Source organism: Brassica napus, chromosome C1 (assembly GCF_020379485.1).
Source record: "Brassica napus cultivar Da-Ae chromosome C1, Da-Ae, whole genome shotgun sequence".
NCBI classification, from domain to species: domain Eukaryota; kingdom Viridiplantae; phylum Streptophyta; class Magnoliopsida; order Brassicales; family Brassicaceae; genus Brassica; species Brassica napus.
The window spans coordinates 26,200,965-26,206,685 of NC_063444.1; positions in this window are offsets into that span (position 1 = coordinate 26,200,965).

The following is a 5,721-nucleotide window of genomic DNA, read 5'->3' on the forward strand; positions in this document are numbered from 1 at the left end:
ATTCGTTCCAGAAACGAATATGTCATGAGAATCTTCTCAAAAGCCTATGAAAAACGTTATGCGACTAGATCATAGCGAAATAAACTTCGGTAACACTCCATGAGTAACTCCAAGCAACTTTCACCAAAGATCAAAATCAAAGCAGAAATGTTTCTCGTAAAACCCGTAGAAACAACGTTACTTTGACATGTGCAAACGTATCACCGATTTACAACCTTCGTAAAACCGGTCGCCCATTACTTACGCGAAAAATCAGATCAAGTCATACGAAGAAACTTTCAAAAGCAAACATAACAAGTTTTACGAAGAAATATTTTTTGTATAGAAAATACAAAGCTGTAAAATCTGACTTTGGATGATCAATATAAAGGGAGATCTCTTCGCATCATGATTTAATAGATCTCATATTTTAGCCATGCGGCTCACTGGCTTCTGCGTTTCGTTCCCCTCGGTCACATCCGAGCAGGAAATCGTCCCGCAACTGACTCCGCACTGGTTCTGTATCAAACCTCTTAGGCTATGTCTTCCTCAGACAAAAACGAATCAATTTTCATAAGACTATAGGTAACATTATACGAAACATTCATCGTATAACTGAAACCTAAAGCGGAGAATCGTTTTCTATGACTATCGGTCATCTTAACACGGATAACTCAGATAAACTTGGCCTATCAATCTCGACAAGCGCTCTTTGGCCTTGGTCAATTACGCCTTCCAGTAAAGGTCCAAACCAGAATTTGGCCACCCCTTTAAGGACGATCGTAAACTAACATGACCTTAATATTAACACGAAAGTACCATGGTCTAATCCTGCATAACAACGTCCTTGGCTATTTGAGTGAACACATCCTTCACGCCAAGCCAAACTATTTGAGAAACCACCGCTCCATCACTTAACGGCTAAACGACAATCTATGATTTGTCTAAAAACGTCGTGTGACTATTAAGAGAATAATTATCGTATAGCCCACAGTCGGAAATCATATGATAAATTCTTCGTAACGAATCTCAGTCCTAACAACCAAATGGTTAACGGAAAACCTAAACTTGTCGACAATCGACCAAGTTCGATACACTTTAAGCCCGCTATGTTTTACCCATAATACGCTGCCTGTAAGGAAAAATTCGTAACAAATCTCCTTGAGCTATACGAAACATCCTAAAAAATGCATGAAATAGATCTCCGAAGGCCAACACTTCACAAAGCACTATGAAGGAACACGTTTCTTCCCTTGGACAAATTTACGCGACCCCTTGGTCCTAATTCCTCGATCGCAAATCAAACTATTAGCATCCGAACAGCAATAACAGTTTTGGCTGCGAACATCCGTAGATAAACCAAAAATGTTTCTCCGACGTAGGGTTAAGACTAAACGCTTGCAACACCGCGAAACATCTTCAAGCCCACAAACATGTCAACCACGAAAATGCGGCATGCAAAAGAAAAACCAACCTTCAGTATCCCGAGACTTCGCAGATGGTTGAAGAATAAGTTTTTTTTCGACAAAAATACCTTCCTCGATAAAAACACCTTGTTGGAAGACCAAACAGTCATACGTATTAACATCTTTTCAAACACATATCCTTCGTGAGGAGTCAAAAACGGTAATATCTACCGATAAGTTTGTTGCTGATCACAACAAACTCTCAACTTCCTAAACAGACTAAGCCATCTCGTAGAGATAGCTCTCGAACACTCGACACAAGGGTAATAGCGCTATATAAAAAATCCAAAATTTTGGTCAGCACTTTCGGGAGACTTAAAAATTGTACTCGAAGAGATGCTCGATTCCTACCATACAAGTCACGTAAGCCGAGAACATATCACGGACTTTAAAGCGGGACGGAATCAGGTCGAAAAGAATACCGGAAACGTAAGACGAAGTAGTCATCGCACCCCCTAAAGCCGTGATTAGACCTATGTCTTGCCTTTAACCCAGCACACTGGTCTCTAACATCTCTAGGCATAGTATCAAACACCCTGATACGAGATCCCAAAATTTGTCTCTTGGCTAATATTCGAGCGTCTTCAGAAATCCCGCAAGTTTACGCACTGTGGAAAACTCTCGAAACAGATCACAGATATAGCAGTTCACACATAGTTAGATTACGAGATGACAACTCGTAGTCTTCCTTCTACACCCATATAAAAAGCCATCGGCAGCAACATGCCTGATAACCTCTACATATGAACTAGACCGTAAAGGTCTCGCTGGAAAACAGGTCATAAGAACCTTAACTTCAAAACGAACTACGAAAGGCTTGATCCCTTCAACAAGGGTACGTAGGTACCCGTCATAAGGCGCAGCCCCAATCTTATCGCGTTCCACTCTTAGAAGAGCGAGAAGACCACTTACGTCGGACCTTTTCAACCATTAATTCCGCCTAACTTGCCTAACTTGCCAAGCTACTCGCTAGAACCTCACGCTAGAACCTCATGGTTCTAACAAGCTGGGTGGGGGGGGGGGGTAACTGTTGGGGTCAAAACCGGTCACGACGGAATCAATGTCTGAAAGTCCCTAGAAAATATATCTCGCAATAAAAATTTCGTATAATTTTTATTGAAAAGGTTATACGACGAGTTCTTGATATATTTTATCGACAACAAGAAGCAAACATTGTTGGGGTCAAAAACGGTTATCTCGAAATAAACTTCCAAAAATTGCGTTTCTGTACGGAAGCTTACTCGACACACTCTCGAAAAAAATTCCTGAGCAAAAGACTCAAGAGAAATGGATCACGGAACCAAACACGCAGTTCAACTCGTTCGTTTGGACCTTTTGAGGTGCAGAACTGCACAGACGCGTCAGATGTTTAGCTATGGATGAAGACCTTCCCAAGGTTTGATTGAGCCCATCTTTGGACATAAGATAGAGCTTTGAGTTATATTTCCAATACCACCGGTCTTACGTCAATCAGCATCCTGTAGCATACGTTATGCCCGTTTTATTGAAGGGTGGACAGAGTACACTGTCCAGCTCGGCCATCCGCCGAGCTGGACCAGTCCAGTTCGGCGGATGGCCGAGCTGGATCGAACACGCGACCAGCTCGGCCATCCGCCAAGCTGGACCAGTCCACTTCGGCGGATGGCCAAGCTGGACCGAACACGCGACCAGCTCGGCCATCCGCCGAGCTGGACCAGTCCAGTTCGGCGGATGGCCGAGCTGGAACGATCGTGCTGTCTTCGTCCCGTCCTTGCAGCTCCCCCTTTCGGGATTAGAACGAACCTGCTCTTGTTTCATCTCGATCGGAGTTACCGTTAGAACTTTATGATTTAAAAACCGCAAGAACTTGTTTTCTCGACTAACATTCGGATTGATCGTATAAAACGGCAACGGTTAGCTGAACACCTTGAATTGCCTATGCTATACGAGGAATTTGAATGTTCTTCGGATTCAACGTCCTTTTGAAGGCACTCTTTTTATATAATCGTAAAAACGCCTAAAACGGAAAATGGCCCGAAAGGGCCCAGAACGCGGCTAAGAGCCCACTTACGATTTTATACCAAATCAAGCCCAATCGTTATGACGGTTTATCTTTTGTTATGCAGGAGAAGATAAATGTTAAGTTCGGAGGATAAATGTGAAGTTTCCAAAGATAAACACGAAGATCGAAGGAAAATGGAATATTTCCGCGAAGCGATAAACTCGACCAAGGGCAGAAAGGAAAAGAGCAAACCGCCTCTAGGAGGAGTATATAAAGACGTCGAGGTTGAAGAGGAAAGGGGACAATTCTTTTTATTCTGAGAACTCTCTGCACTTAGAAACTTTTAGGCATCTTTCTCGACATGTTCTGTTTCTATGACTGGCACTCGATTACTAGTCAAACTCGCCCAGGCAGTTCGATCTCTTGTTCTACTCTTTCAATCAAACTACGTTCGGCTTGATCCTCGAAAGGGGTACGTAGGCAGCCTTTCATAAGGTTCAGTCCGAAATCAATCAAAACCTTTTTCGTATCTTTTTCGTCTTCTGTTATCGAGCTGCGACTCAACTAGGTTTAAGGTTTTAGGTTGCTAGAACTAAGTAATTCGCTGACAGCTCTTGCGGCCGAAGCTTTTATAATCTCTTGTAATGATCACAATGCTCTTATGCGGATTCGAAATAAGATCTACCTTTTTCTGTGAGTTCGGTTTGTTATCTTATCGTATTTTCCGCATTTGTTTGGTTACTTGTCGTTGGCTCTCACCGAGAATCCGGGACCTCAGGGAAAATTAGGGTTTCTTGACTTTCCTCCGATTACGGAAATCGATAGTGTGAATTTCGGTTCCCATATGTGGTAACTCAAGCGCCAATCTTACTGCTTTCTTTGTCTGGATAAGCAGGGAATTTATGTTTTCCCGTGGTTAAAATTTTTGCACATTTTCTGTCAATGTACAAACTCTTGGTTTGTGCTTATGTTTCCTGCAGAGTTATTGTTTCTTGCATAGTTTTTGTTTCTCGAGCTTCTACGCAGGAATTGACATGTTTTATAGTACAATTATATTTCCTGCAGAGTTATTGTTTTTTTCATAGCGTTGTATGCATTTATCGTTAGGAGGTAATTTTAGTACAATAGATTGATATGTTCAAAAATAATCTTTGATGAACTACTGCAAATTTAGAGGTGCAATCGTAGTATATAGGAGTTTAATCTACAGAGCTTCAAGATTAGTTAATAAATATCAGTTTTCGAATTAAGTTAAACAAACAAGAATAACAGAGAATCAAAACGGTTGTAATTTAGATTAGGAAAAACGTTAGACTCATGGATATTCTCAGGTAAATCAGAATAGCAGATCAAACGAATTGCTAAGAATTTATTTAAGAGCCATTCTTGAACTGAAATCACAGTATTCAAATCAATCTTTCGTTGCAGAGATTTAGTTTTAATGTTACCTAGTGTGGTGACTCAAGCACCAATCTTACTGCTTTCTTTGTCTGGATAAGCAGGGAATTTATGTTCTCATGTGGTTAGAATTTTTGCACATTTTCTGTCCATGTACAAACTCTTGGTTTGTGTTTATGTTTCCTGCAGAGTTATTGTTTCTTGCATAGTTATTGTTTCTCGAGCTTTTACCCAGGAATTGACATGTTTTATAGTATGCTCCCCACGTAAAAGTAAGCATGTGAGCTTCTTACGCATGAATTCACATGTTATGTAATTTGCTCACTACATAAGAGTAAGAGCGTGAGTTGCTTACGCAATAATCTGCATGTTTTTGTAATATTCTCTTTGCCTAAGAGTAAGTGTGTGATCCTCTTACAGAATAATATACATGTTATGTAATATGCTTTCTCCATTAGGGAAAGAATGAGCTTCTTACGAAATACTATATATGTATGTTCTGTAATATGTTTCCAACATAAGAGTAAACATGTTAGCTTCTTATGCAGTACTTTGCATGTTATGTAATATGCTCCATGTGTAAGTGTAAGTGTGTGAGATTCTTACGTAGTAAACTGCATGTTTTTAATGTGCTCTCTGCGTAAGAGTAAGCATGTGAGTTTCTTACGCAATACTCAACATGTCCTGTAATATGTTTCCTATGTAAGAGTAAGAGTGTGAGCTTCTTACGCAATACTATGCATGTTCTATAATATGTTTCTTGTGTAATTGTAAGGTAGGAGCTTCTTGCGTAGGACTGCATGTTTCATACTATGATCGCTGCATAAGAGTTAGTGTTTGGGCTTCTTGCGCAGTACTTTGTATGTTTCATACTATGATCCCTCCATAAGAGTATTG